Below are 15,533 nucleotides of genomic sequence, written 5' to 3'. Positions count from 1 at the left end.
TGAAGGCCAGGGGCCCGTTGAGCTTTTCAATCTGGCCCGCCGGACATTCCCAAATAATGTTTTTAGATGTTTAAGATGTAAAGTGTAGCTGCCATTATGATGTGCACTCATCTTTTCTAATGACCATAAGTCTTCAACTATACCAGGGGTCGGCAACCCGCGGCTCCGGAGCCGCATGCGGCTCTTTGATCACTCTGATGCGGCTCAGCAGCTTTCTTGCTGAACCCCCCAATTTTCCCGTGAGACTTCCAGATTTCAGTGCCTCTCGCAGATTAATATTCACCGATTTACAACCTTACAGCTATAATAAGGGCGTGCCATGATGGTACAACATTTGGCACCCGCTACAATCTGTATTAACAGTGTGCCGGAAGAGTTAGGGCTGCATGGGATTCTGGGTATTTGTCCTGTTGTGTTTATGTTGTGTTACGGTGCAGATGTTCTCCCGAAATTTGTTTGTCATTCTTGTTTGGTGTGGGTTCACAGTGTGGCGCATTATTAGTAAGAGTCCATCCATCCATCCATCTTCTTCCGCTTATCCGAGGTCGGGTCGCGGGGGGCAGCAGCTTAAGCAGGGAAGCCCAGACTTCCCTCTCCCCAGCCACTTCGTCCAGCTCCTCCCGGGGGATCCCGAGGCGTTCCCAGGCCAGCCGGGAGAGATAGTCTTCCCAGCGTGTCCTGGGTCTTCCCCGTGGCCTCCTACCGGTCGGACGTGCCCGAAACACCTTCCTAGGGAGGCGTTCGGGTGGCATCCTGACCAGATGCCCGAACCACCTCATCTGGCTCCTCTTGATGTGGAGGAGCAGCGGCTTTACTTTGAGCTCCCCCCGAATGACAGAGCTTCTCACCCTATCTCTAAGGGAGAGCCCCGCCACTCGGCGGAGGAAACTCATTTCGGCCGCTTGTACCCGTGATCTTGTCCTTTCGGTCATGACCCAAAGCTCATGACCATAGGTGAGGATGGGAACGTAGATCGACCGGTAAATCGAGAGCTTTGCCTTCCGGCTCAGCTCCTTCTTCACCACAACGGATCGATACAGCGTCCGCATTACTGAAGACGCCGCACCGATCCGCCTGTCGATCTCACGATCCACTCTTCCCCCACTCGTGAACAAGACTCCGAGGTACTTGAACTCCTCCACTTGGGGCAAGATCTCCTCCCCAACCCGGAGATGGCACTCCACCCTTTTCCGGGAGAGAACCGTGGACTCGGACTTGGAGGTGCTGATTCCCATCCCAGTCGCTTCACACTCGGCTGCGAACCGATCCAGTGAGAGTTGAAGATCTTGGCCGGAGGAAGCCATCAGGACCACATCATCTGCAAATAGCAGTGACCTAATCCTGCAGCCACCAAACCAGATCCCCTCAACGCCCTGACTGCGCCTAGAAATTCTGTCCATAAAGGTTATGAACAGAATCGGTGACAAAGGGCAGCCTTGGCGGAGTCCAACCCTCACTGGAAACGTGTCCGACTTACTGCCGGCAATGCGGACCAAGCTCTGACACTGATCATAACTGCCACAATAAGACAGTCCGTTACCCCATACTCTCTGAGCACTCCCCACAGGACTTCCCGGGGTACACGGTCGAATGCCTTCTCCAAGTCCACAAAGCACATGTAGACTGGTTGGGCAAGCTCCCATGCACCCTCAAGGACCCTGCCGAGAGTATAGAGCTGGTCCACAGTTCCACGACCAGGACGAAAACCACACTGTTCCTCCTGAATCCGAGGTTCGACTATCCGGCGTAGCCTCCTCTCCAGTACACCTGAATAGACCTTACCGGGAAGGCTGAGGAGTGTGATCCCACGATAGTTAGAACACACCCTCCGGTTCCCCTTCTTAAAGAGAGGAACCACCACCCCGGTCTGCCATTAGTAAGAGTGTTAAAGTTTTTTTGTTTTTTTTTATACCGCCACCGTCAGTGTGACCTGTGTGGTTGTTAACCAAGTATGCCTTGCTGTCACCTACGTGAGCAAGCGGAAGCCCCGTACAGCGTATGGCTGTTCAGGCACGCTGGCTGTAGTGGGTGCTATATGCTGTACCATCACGGCACGCATGACGCTGACAAAATTTGCGAAACTGGTCAAAATGGCTCTTTGACTGGTAAAGGTTGCCGACCCCTGAACTATACTAAGTCTTTCAATGGTTGGAATCTGCGCTTTTGCATGATATACTAGTTACTATGGTTTCTAATTAGTTACTATGGTAATCTAATTAGTTACTATGGTAATCAGTGTGGGTGGGGAGCGTTTCCACAGAGTGTTTCCAGAGCCCGAAATGTGGGTTTCAGGGACAGACGTGGAAGGAGATTTTTACAAGAAAGTTCTAAAGCTTAGTGATATATCACATATATCAGATTGTAGGTGGGTTTATTTTTTTAGCCTTTGCGCTCATATTTAGCTGTTTGTTGCATTTTTGTTTCGTTTCGCTTGATTGTAAAATATGTGGATGGAGAGCGGGTGTGATGTTCATATGTTGTCAATATTCAGTGTTTTATCCTTCATAGTTAATATTGTAAATCCCACATTCTTTATTTTCATGTACATTCTGGGTGTCTCATTCAGTAAAAACATGTAAAATTCCATTCCGTTTAAGGCGGTCTGTTATAACGTTTTTAGCATTCAATCAGACATTATTGTGAGGTTTTGTATTAGTGTTCCTAAAAATAGATATACTGGCCCCCAGACACATTTTTTTCCTCTAAATTTGGCCCCTCGAGTTAAACTAATTTTCGCTCAAAAACTGGGAAAATATGGATGCACAAAAACAAATACAGCGCTCCATAGTTATCAAGTTTTGTTTGAGGTATTTTTATTGTATCTTTTTCATTTAATGTTTCAACAAAGTTTTATTTCTGCTATTTTAAGTTATTGTCTAAAAACAGGGATGAGCCAGCGAAGAAACAAACAAACAAACAGTCGGCCATCTGAAGTCTTACGATCTGAACCAGAAGGTAAACTTGCTAGCTAACAAAGGTTGGACAAGCCAAAACCAAAAAAAGAAACGGTGCGCCACAATTTTTCTTCTTTTGTTGTCTGTCATTTGTTTACTTTTTGAGACTTGTTTCTCTGCTTTGGTACAGTCCAAACGTGAGAATTATTCTTTGTGAAAAATATGGATACACAAAAACAATTACAGCTCTCTGTTAGTTATCTAATTTAGTTTGAGGTATTTTTATTTGATCTTTTTCATTTAATGTTTCAATAATGTTTTATTACCGCCATTTTAAGTAACAAAAATGAGCCTGCAAAGAAACAAACAAACAAAAAAACAGTCGGCCATCTGAAGTCTTACGATCTGAACCAGAAGGTAAACTTGCTAGCTAACAAAGGTTGAACAAGCCAAAACCAAAAAAAGAAACGGTGCGCCACAATTTTTCTTCTTTTGTTGTTTGTCATTTGTTTACTTTTTGAGTCACGTTGGACTTGTTTCTCTGCTTTGGTACAGTCCAAACGTCAACATTATTCTTTGTGAACCAGGAAGTCGTACGCTCAAAAACTGAGAAAATATGGATACACAAAAACAAATACAGCGCTCTGTTGGTTATCAAGTTTTGTTTGAGGTATTTTTATTATATCTTTTTCATTTAATGTTTCAACAAAGTTTTATTTCTGCTATTTTAAGTTATTGTCTAAAAACAGGGATGAGCCAGCGAAGAAACAAACTAACAGTCGGGCCATCTGAAGTCTTACGATCTGAACCAGGAAGTAACTTGCTAGCTAACAAAGGTTGGACTAGCAAAAACCAAAAAAAGAAACGGTGCGCCACAATTTTTCTTCTTTTGTTGTTTGTCATTTGTTTACTTTTTGAGACTTGTTTCTCTGCTTTGGTACAGTCCAAACGTGAGAATTATTCTTTGTGAAAAATATGGATACACAAAAACAAATACAGCGCTCTGTTAGTTATCTAATTTAGTTTGAGGTATTTTTATTTGATCTTTTTCATTTAATGTTTCAATAATGTTTTATTTCTGCTATTTTAAGTTATTGTCTAAAAACAGGCATGAGCCAGCGAAGAAACAAACAAACAAACTAACAGTCGGCCATCTGAAGTCTTACGATCTGAACCAGGAAGTAACTTGCTAGCTAACAAAGGTTGGACTAGCAAAAACCAAAAAAAGAAACGGTGCGCCACAATTTTTCTTCTTTTGTTGTTTGTCATTTGTTTACTTTTTGAGACTTGTTTCTCTGCTTTGGTACAGTCCAAACGTGAGAATTATTCTTTGTGAAAAATATGGATACACAAAAACAAATACAGCGCTCTGTTAGTTATCTAATTTAGTTTGAGGTATTTTTATTTGATCTTTTTCATTTAATGTTTCAATAATGTTTTATTTCTGCTATTTTAAGTTATTGTCTAAAAACAGGCATGAGCCAGCGAATAAACAAACAAACAAACAGTCGGCCATCTGAAGTCTTACGATCTGAACCAGAAGGTAAACTTGCTAGCTAACAAAGGTTGGACTAGCAAAAACCAAAAAAAGAAACGGTGCGCCACAATTTTTCTTCTTTTGTTGTTTGTCATTTGTTTACTTTTTGAGACTTGTTTCTCTGCTTTGGTACAGTCCAATTGTGAGAATTATTCTTTGTGAAAAATATGGATACACAAATCAAATCAAATCAAATCAACTTTATTTATAGAGCACATTTAAAACAAATACAACGCTCTGTTAGTTATGCAATTTAGTTTGAGGTATTTTTATTTGATCTTTTTCATTTAATGTTTCAACAAAGTTTTATTACTGTCATTTTAAGTTATTGTCTAAAAACAGGGATGAGCCAGCGAAGAAACAAACAAACAAACAAACAGTCGGCCATCTGAAGTCTTACGATCTGAACCAGGAAGTAACTTGCTAGCTAACAAAGGTTGGACTAGCAAAAACCAAAAAAAGAAACGGTGCGCCACAATTTTTCTTCTTTTGTTGTTTGTCATTTGTTTACTTTTTGAGACTTGTTTCTCTGCTTTGGTACAGTCCAAACGTGAGAATTATTCTTTGTGAAAAATATGGATACACAAAAACAAATACAGCGCTCTGTTAGTTATCTAATTTAGTTTGAGGTATTTTTATTTGATCTTTTTCATTTAATGTTTCAATAATGTTTTATTTCTGCTATTTTAAGTTATTGTCTAAAAACAGGCATGAGCCAGCGAAGAAACAAACAAACAAACTAACAGTCGGCCATCTGAAGTCTTACGATCTGAACCAGGAAGTAACTTGCTAGCTAACAAAGGTTGGACTAGCAAAAACCAAAAAAAGAAACGGTGCGCCACAATTTTTCTTCTTTTGTTGTTTGTCATTTGTTTACTTTTTGAGACTTGTTTCTCTGCTTTGGTACAGTCCAAACGTGAGAATTATTCTTTGTGAAAAATATGGATACACAAAAACAAATACAGCGCTCTGTTAGTTATCTAATTTAGTTTGAGGTATTTTTATTTGATCTTTTTCATTTAATGTTTCAATAATGTTTTATTTCTGCTATTTTAAGTTATTGTCTAAAAACAGGCATGAGCCAGCGAATAAACAAACAAACAAACAGTCGGCCATCTGAAGTCTTACGATCTGAACCAGAAGGTAAACTTGCTAGCTAACAAAGGTTGGACAAGCCAAAACCAAAAAAAGAAACGGTGCGCCACAATTTTTCTTCTTTTGTTGTCTGTCATTTGTTTACTTTTTGAGACTTGTTTCTCTGCTTTGGTACAGTCCAAACGTGAGAATTATTCTTTGTGAAAAATATGGATACACAAAAACAATTACAGCTCTCTGTTAGTTATCTAATTTAGTTTGAGGTATTTTTATTTGATCTTTTTCATTTAATGTTTCAATAATGTTTTATTACCGCCATTTTAAGTAACAAAAATGAGCCTGCAAAGAAACAAACAAACAAACAAACAGTCGGCCATCTGAAGTCTTACGATCTGAACCAGAAGGTAAACTTGCTAGCTAACAAAGGTTGAACAAGCCAAAACCAAAAAAAGAAACGGTGCGCCACAATTTTTCTTCTTTTGTTGTTTGTCATTTGTTTACTTTTTGAGTCACGTTGGACTTGTTTCTCTGCTTTGGTACAGTCCAAACGTCAACATTATTCTTTGTGAACCAGGAAGTCGTACGCTCAAAAACTGAGAAAATATGGATACACAAAAACAAATACTGGCTCCATAGTTATCAAGTTTTGTTTGAGGTATTTTTATTGTATCTTTTTCATTTAATGTTTCAACAAAGTTTTATTTCTGCTATTTTAAGTTATTGTCTAAAAACAGGGATGAGCCAGCGAAGAAACAAACTAACAGTCGGGCCATCTGAAGTCTTACGATCTGAACCAGGAAGTAACTTGCTAGCTAACAAAGGTTGGACTAGCAAAAACCAAAAAAAGAAACTGTGCGCCACAATTTTTCTTCTTTTGTTGTTTGTCATTTGTTTACTTTTTGAGACTTGTTTCTCTGCTTTGGTACAGTCCAAACGTGAGAATTATTCTTTGTGAACCAGGAAGTAGTACGCTCAAAAACCAAGAAAATATGGATACACAAAAACAAATACAGCATTCTGTTAGTTATCTAATTTAGTTTGAGGTATTTTTATTGGATCTTTTTCATTTAATGTTTCAATAATGTTTTATTACCGCCATTTTAAGTAACAAGAATGAGCCAGCGAAGAAACAAACAAACAAACAGTCGGCCATCTGAAGTCTTACGATCTGAACCAGAAGGTAAACTTGCTAGCTAACAAAGGTTGAACAAGCCAAAACCAAAAAAAGAAACGGTGCGCCACAATTTTTCTTCTTTTGTTGTCTGTCATTTGTTTACTTTTTGAGACTTGTTTCTCTGCTTTGGTACAGTCCAAACGTGAGAATTATTCTTTGTGAAAAATATGGATACACAAAAACAAATACAGCGCTCTGTTAGTTATCTAATTTAGTTTGAGGTATTTTTATTTGATCTTTTTCATTTAATGTTTCAATAATGTTTTATTTCTGCTATTTTAAGTTATTGTCTAAAAACAGGGATGAGCCAGCGAAGAAACAAACAAACAGTCGGCCATCTGAAGTCTTACGATCTGAACCAGAAGGTAAAATTGCTAGCTAACAAAGGTTGGACAAGCCAAAACCAAAAAAAGAAACGGTGCGCCACAATTTTTCTTCTTTTGTTGTCTGTCATTTGTTTACTTTTTGAGACTTGTTTCTCTGCTTTGGTACAGTCCAAACGTGAGAATTATTCTTTGTGAAAAATATGGATACACAAAAACAAATACAGCGCTCTGTTAGTTATCTAATTTAGTTTGAGGTATTTTTATTTGATCTTTTTCATTTAATGTTTCAATAATGTTTTATTTCTGCTATTTTAAGTTATTGTCTAAAAACAGGCATGAGCCAGCGAATAAACAAACAAACAAACAGTCGGCCATCTGAAGTCTTACGATCTGAACCAGAAGGTAAACTTGCTAGCTAACAAAGGTTGGACTAGCAAAAACCAAAAAAAGAAACGGTGCGCCACAATTTTTCTTCTTTTGTTGTTTGTCATTTGTTTACTTTTTGAGACTTGTTTCTCTGCTTTGGTACAGTCCAAACGTGAGAATTATTCTTTGTGAACCTGGAAGTAGTACGCTCAAAAACCAAGAAAATATGGATACACAAAAACAAATACAGCGCTCCATAGTTATCAAGATTTGTTTGAGGTATTTTTATTGTATCTTTTTCATTTAATGTTTCAACAAAGTTTTATTACTGCCATTTTAAGTTATTGTCTAAAAACAGGGATGAGCCAGCGAAGAAACAAACAAACAAACAAACAGTCGGCCATCTGAAGTCTTACGATCTGAACCAGAAGGTAAACTTGCTAGCTAACAAAGGTTGGACAAGCCAAAACCAAAAAAAGAAACGGTGCGCCACAATTTTTCTTCTTTTGTTGTCTGTCATTTGTTTACTTTTTGAGACTTGTTTCTCTGCTTTGGTACAGTCCAAACGTGAGAATTATTCTTTGTGAAAAATATGGATACACAAAAACAAATACAGCGCTCTGTTAGTTATCTAATTTAGTTTGAGGTATTTTTATTTGATCTTTTTCATTTAATGTTTCAATAATGTTTTATTACCGCCATTTTAAGTAACAAAAATGAGCCTGCAAAGAAACAAACAAACAAACAAACAGTCGGCCATCTGAAGTCTTACGATCTGAACCAGAAGGTAAACTTGCTAGCTAACAAAGGTTGAACAAGCCAAAACCAAAAAAAGAAACGGTGCGCCACAATTTTTCTTCTTTTGTTGTTTGTCATTTGTTTACTTTTTGAGTCACGTTGAACTTGTTTCTCTGCTTTGGTACAGTCCAAACGTGAGAATTATTCTTTGTGAACCAGGAAGTCGTACGCTCAAAAACCAAGAAAATATGGATACACAAAAACAAATACAACGCTCTGTTAGTTATGCAATTTAGTTTGAGGTATTTTTATTTGATCTTTTTCATTTAATGTTTCAACAAAGTTTTATTACTGTCATTTTAAGTTATTGTCTAAAAACAGGGATGAGCCAGCGAAGAAACAAACAAACAAACAGTCGGCCATCTGAAGTCTTACGATCTGAACCAGGAAGTAACTTGCTAGCTAACAAAGGTTGGACAAGCCAATACCAAAAAAAGAAACGGTGCGCCACAATTTTTCTTCTTTTGTTGTTTGTCATTTGTTTACTTTTTGAGACTTGTTTCTCTGCTTTGGTACAGTCCAAACGTGAGAATTATTCTTTGTGAAAAATATGGATACACAAAAACAAATACAGCGCTCTGTTAGTTATCTAATTTAGTTTGAGGTATTTTTATTTGATCTTTTTCATTTAATGTTTCAATAATGTTTTATTTCTGCTATTTTAAGTTATTGTCTAAAAACAGGCATGAGCCAGCGAATAAACAAACAAACAAACAGTCGGCCATCTGAAGTCTTACGATCTGAACCAGAAGGTAAACTTGCCAGCTAACAAAGGTTGGACTAGCAAAAACCAAAAAAAGAAACGGTGCGCCACAATTTTTCTTCTTTTGTTGTTTGTCATTTGTTTACTTTTTGAGACTTGTTTCTCTGCTTTGGTACAGTCCAAACGTGAGAATTATTCTTTGTGAACCAGGAAGTAGTACGCTCAAAAACCAAGAAAATATGGATACACAAAAACAAATACAGCATTCTGTTAATTATCTAATTTAGTTTGAGGTATTTTTATTTGATCTTTTTCATTTAATGTTTCAATAATGTTTTATTACCGCCATTTTAAGTAACAAGAATGAGCCAGCGAAGAAACAAACAAACAAACAGTCGGCCATCTGAAGTCTTACGATCTGAGCCAGGAAGTAACTTGCTAGCTAACAAAGGTTGGACAAGCCAAAACAAAGAAAGAAACGGTGCGCCACAATTTTTCTTCTTTTATTGTTTATTACTTGTTTACTTTTTGAGTCACGTTGGACTTGTTTCTCTGCTTTGGTACAGTCCAAACGTCAACATTATTCTTTGTGAACCAGGAAGTAGTACGCTCAAAAACTGAGAAAATATGGATACACAAAAACAAATACAGCGCTCTGTTGGTTATCAAGTTTTGTTTGAGGTATTTTTATTGTATCTTTTTCATTTAATGTTTCAACAAAGTTTTATTTCTGCTATTTTAAGTTATTGTCTAAAAACAGGGATGAGCCAGCGAAGAAACAAACTAACAGTCGGGCCATCTGAAGTCTTATGATCTGAACCAGGAAGTAACTTGCTAGCTAACAAAGGTTGGACTAGCAAAAACCAAAAAAAGAAACTGTGCGCCACAATTTTTCTTCTTTTGTTGTCTGTCATTTGTTTACTTTTTGAGACTTGTTTCTCTGCTTTGGTACAGTCCAAACGTGAGAATTATTCTTTGTGAAAAATATGGATACACAAAAACAAATACAGCGCTCTGTTAGTTATCTAATTTAGTTTGAGGTATTTTTATTTGATCTTTTTCATTTAATGTTTCAATAATGTTTTATTTCTGCTATTTTAAGTTATTGTCTAAAAACAGGCATGAGCCAGCGAAGAAACAAACAAACAAACAGTCGGCCATCTGAAGTCTTACGATCTGAACCAGAAGGTAAACTTGCTAGCTAACAAAGGTTGGACTAGCAAAAACCAAAAAAAGAAACGGTGCGCCACAATTTTTCTTCTTTTGTTGTTTGTCATTTGTTTACTTTTTGAGACTTGTTTCTCTGCTTTGGTACAGTCCAAACGTGAGAATTATTCTTTGTGAACCAGGAAGTCGTACGCTCAAAAACCAAGAAAATATGGATACACAAAAACAAATACAACGCTCTGTTAGTTATGCAATTTAGTTTGAGGTATTTTTATTTGATCTTTTTCATTTAATGTTTCAACAAAGTTTTATTACTGTCATTTTAAGTTATTGTCTAAAAACAGGGATGAGCCAGCGAAGAAACAAACAAACAAACAGTCGGCCATCTGAAGTCTTACGATCTGAACCAGAAGGTAAACTTGCTAGCTAACAAAGGTTGGACTAGCAAAAACCAAAAAAAGAAACGGTGCGCCACAATTTTTCTTCTTTTGTTGTTTGTCATTTGTTTACTTTTTGAGACTTGTTTCTCTGCTTTGGTACAGTCCAAACGTCAACATTATTCTTTGTGAACCAGGAAGTAGTACGCTGAAAAACCAAGAAAATATGGATACACAAAAACAAATACAGCATTCTGTTAGTTATCTAATTTAGTTTGAGGTATTTTTATTTGATCTTTTTCATTTAATGTTTCAATAATGTTTTATTACCGTCATTTTAAGTAACAAGAATGAGCCTGCGAAGAAACAAACAAACAAACAGTCGGCCATCTGAAGTCTTACGATCTGAACCAGAAGGTAAACTTGCTAGCTAACAAAGGTTGGACAAGCCAAAACAAAGAAAGAAACGGTGCGCCACAATTTTTCTTCTTTTATTGTTTATTTCTTGTTTACTTTTTGAGTCACGTTGGACTTGTTTCTCTGCTTTGGTACAGTCCAAACGTCAACATTATTCTTTGTGAACCAGGAAGTAGTACGCTCAAAAACTGAGAAAATATGGATACACAAAAACAAATACAGCGCTCTGTTGGTTATCAAGTTTTGTTTGAGGTATTTTTATTGTATCTTTTTCATTTAATGTTTCAACAAAGTTTTATTTCTGCTATTTTAAGTTATTGTCTAAAAACAGGGATGAGCCAGCGAAGAAACAAACAAACAAACAAACAGTCGGCCATCTGAAGTCTTACGATCTGAACCAGAAGGTAAACTTGCTAGCTAACAAAGGTTGGACAAGCCAAAACCAAAAAAAGAAACGGTGCGCCACAATTTTTCTTCTTTTGTTGTCTGTCATTTGTTTACTTTTTGAGACTTGTTTCTCTGCTTTGGTACAGTCCAAACGTGAGAATTATTCTTTGTGAACCAGGAAGTAGTACGCTCAAAAACCAAGAAAATATGGATACACAAAAACAAATACAGCATTCTGTTAGTTATCTAATTTAGTTTGAGGTATTTTTATTTGATCTTTTTCATTTAATATTTCAATAATGTTTTATTACCGCCATTTTAAGTAACAAGAATGAGCCTGCGAAGAAACAAACAAACAAACAGTCGGCCATCTGAAGTCTTACGATCTGAACCAGAAGGTAAACTTGCTAGCTAACAAAGGTTGGACAAGCCAAAACAAAGAAAGAAACGGTGCGCCACAATTTTTCTTCTTTTATTGTTTATTACTTGTTTACTTTTTGAGTCACGTTGGACTTGTTTCTCTGCTTTGGTACTGTCCAAACGTCAACATTATTCTTTGTGAACCAGGAAGTAGTACGCTCAAAAACTGAGAAAATATGGATACACAAAAACAAATACAGCGCTCTGTTGGTTATCAAGTTTTGTTTGAGGTATTTTTATTGTATCTTTTTCATTTAATGTTTCAACAAAGTTTTATTTCTGCTATTTTAAGTTATTGTCTAAAAACAGGGATGAGCCAGCGAAGAAACAAACAAACAAACAGTCGGCCATCTGAAGTCTTACGATCTGAACCAGAAGGTAAACTTGCTAGCTAACAAAGGTTGGACAAGCCAATACCAAAAAAAGAAACGGTGCGCCACAATTTTTCTTCTTTTGTTGTCTGTCATTTGTTTACTTTTTGAGAATTGTTTCTCTGCTTTGGTACAGTCCAAACGTGAGAATTATTCTTTGTGAAAAATATGGATACACAAAAACAAATACAGCGCTCTGTTAGTTATCTAATTTAGTTTGAGGTATTTTTATTTGATCTTTTTCATTTAATGTTTCAACAAAGTTTTATTACTGCCATTTTAAGTTATTGTCTAAAAACAGGGATGAGCCAGCGAATAAACAAACAAACAAACAGTCGGCCATCTGAAGTCTTACGATCTGAACCAGAAGGTAAACTTGCTAGCTAACAAAGGTTGGACTAGCAAAAACCAAAAAAAGAAACGGTGCGCCACAATTTTTCTTCTTTTGTTGTTTGTCATTTGTTTACTTTTTGAGACTTGTTTCTCTGCTTTGGTACAGTCCAAACGTGAGAATTATTCTTTGTGAACCAGGAAGTAGTACGCTCAAAAACCAAGAAAATATGGATACACAAAAACAAATACAGCGCTCTGTTAGTTATCTAATTTAGTTTGAGGTATTTTTATTGGATCTTTTTCATTTAATGTTTCAATAATGTTTTATTACCGCCATTTTAAGTAACAAGAATGAGCCAGCGAAGAAACAAACAAACAAACAGTCGGCCATCTGAAGTCTTACGATCTGAGCCAGGAAGTAACTTGCTAGCTAACAAAGGTTGGACTAGCAAAAACAAAAAATAAGGGCGGACAAGCCAAAAACCCCCAAAAGTACACTGCACCACAATTGGTCTTCTTTTTTCCCCCTAAGTTATTAGTTTGTTTATTATTTTTTTATCGTTTGTAATTAGGGATGTCCGATAATGGCTTTTTTGCCGATATTCCGATATTGTCCAACTCTTAATTACCGATTCCGATATCAAGCGATACCGATATATACAGTGGTGGAATGAACACATTATTATGCCTAATTTTGTTGTGATTCCCCGCTGGATGCATTAAACAATGTAACAAGGTTTTCCAAAATAAATCAACTCAAGTTATGGAAAAAAGTGCCAACATGGCACTGCCATATTTATTATTGAAGTCACAAAGTGCATTATTTATTTTAACATGCCTCAAAACAGCAGCTTGGAATGTGGGACATGCTCTCCCTGACATAACCCTGATACCTACTACAACTATGGGAAATACTATACTTTGACTTTCACAAAGTGCATTATTATTATTTTTTTTTTTAAACATGCCTCAAAACAACAGCTACAAAAACAATGAAGGCACACATCTTCAGTCCAGAGTATACTAGAAACTGGGCTCAATCTCCCCTGTTCTTAACGTATTTGTATGAGTAACAAAAATGTGCAAATAAAAACAAGAAAGGCACAAAAAAAAACTGCTTCAGTCTAGACTCGGCAATCCTTTAAAGTGCATTGTCATCACGTGTGAGAGGTTGATTTTTCTGAATGAAAACAAGCATCACTAAGGGGTTCTGGGTATTTGTTCTGTTGTTTATGTTGTGTTACAGAGCGGATGTTCTCCCGAAATGTGTTTGTCATTCTTGTTTGGTGTGGGTTCACAGTGTGGCGCATATTTGTAACAGTGTTAAACTTGTTTATACGGCCACCCTCAGTGTGACCTGTATGGCTGTTGACCAAGAATGCCTTGCATTCACTTGTGTGTGTGAAAAGCCGTAGATATTACAGGTAAAAGCCAGTAAATTAGAATATTTTGAAAAACTTGATTTATTTCAGTAATTGCATTCAAAAGGTGTAACTTGTACATTATATTTATTCATTGCACACAGACTGATGCATTCAAATGTTTATTTCATTTAATTTTGATGATTTGAAGTGGCAACAAATGAAAATCCAAAATTCCGTGTGTCACAAAATTAGAATATTACTTAAGGCTAATACAAAAAAGGGATTTTTAGAAATGTTGGCCAACTGAAAAGTATGAAAATGAAAAATATGAGCATGTACAATACTCAATACTTGGTTGGAGCTCCTTTTGCCTCAATTACTGCGTTAATGCGGCGTGGCATGGAGTCGATGAGTTTCTGGCACTGCTCAGGTGTTATGAGAGCCCAGGTTGCTCTGATAGTGGCCTTCAACTCTTCTGCGTTTTTGGGTCTGGCATTCTGCATCTTCCTTTTCACAATACCCCACAGATTTTCTATGGGGCTAAGGTCAGGGGAGTTGGCGGGCCAATTTAGAACAGAAATACCATGGTCCGTAAACCAGGCACGGGTAGATTTTGCGCTGTGTGCAGGCGCCAAGTCCTGTTGGAACTTGAAATCTCCATCTCCATAGAGCAGGTCAGCAGCAGGAAGCATGAAGTGCTCTAAAACTTGCTGGTAGACGGCTGCGTTGACCCTGGATCTCAGGAAACAGAGTGGACCGACACCAGCAGATGACATGGCACCCCAAACCATCACTGATGGTGGAAACTTTACACTAGACTTCAGGCAACGTGGATCCTGTGCCTCTCCTGTCTTCCTCCAGACTCTGGGACCTCGATTTGCAAAGGAAATGCAAAATTTGCATGGTTGGGTGATGGTTTGGGGTGCCATGTCATCTGCTGGTGTCGGTCCACTCTGTTTCCTGAGATCCAGGGTCAACGCAGCCGTCTACCAGCAAGTTTTAGAGCACTTCATGCTTCCTGCTGCTGACCTGCTCTATGGAGATGGAGATTTCAAGTTCCAACAGGACTTGGCGCCTGCACACAGCGCAAAATCTACCCGTGCCTGGTTTACGGATCATGGTATTTCTGTTCTAAATTGGCCCGCCAACTCCCCTGACCTTAGCCCCATAGAAAATCTGTGGGGTATTGTGAAAAGGAAGATGCAGAATGCCAGACCCAAAAACGCAGAAGAGTTGAAGGCCACTATCAGAGCAACCTGGGCTCTCATAACACCTGAGCAGTGCCAGAAACTCATCGACTCCATGCCACGCCGCATTAACGCAGTAATTGAGGCAAAAGGAGCTCCAACCAAGTATTGAGTATTGTACATGCTCATATTTTTCATTTTCATACTTTTCAGTTGGCCAACATTTCTAAAAATCCCTTTTTTGTATTAGCCTTAAGTAATATTCTAATTTTGTGACACACAGAATTTTGGATTTTCATTTGTTGCCACTTCAAATCATCAAAATTAAATGAAATAAACATTTGAATGCATCAGTCTGTGTGCAATGAATAAATATAATGTACAAGTTACACCTTTTGAATGCAATTACTGAAATAAATCAAGTTTTTCAAAATATTCTAATTTACTGGCTTTTACCTGTATGTGACTGGGCCGGCACGTAAAGGCAGTGCCTTTAAGGTTTATTGGCGCTCTGTACTTCTCCCAGCGGCCTTTTAAAATGTCATGAATTGTACTTTTGGAAACCGATACCGATAATTTCCGATATTACCTTTTAAAGCATTTATCGGCCGATAATA

General features: G+C 37.6%; 1 protein-coding gene across 1 annotated transcript in view; it reads right to left on the bottom strand.

Moving 5' to 3' along the window:
• Positions 1-15,533, bottom strand: part of LOC133576959 (myozenin-2-like) — a 51,559-nt gene that overhangs the window by 13,763 nt on the left and 22,263 nt on the right. The gene's annotated exons all lie outside the window — the stretch shown is intronic.

Source organism: Nerophis lumbriciformis, linkage group LG36 (assembly GCF_033978685.3).
Source record: "Nerophis lumbriciformis linkage group LG36, RoL_Nlum_v2.1, whole genome shotgun sequence".
Classification (NCBI taxonomy): Eukaryota; Metazoa; Chordata; class Actinopteri; order Syngnathiformes; family Syngnathidae; genus Nerophis; species Nerophis lumbriciformis.
The sequence above is the reverse complement of the archived record's forward strand: the minus strand, read 5'-3'. Positions and strand labels throughout refer to the sequence as shown.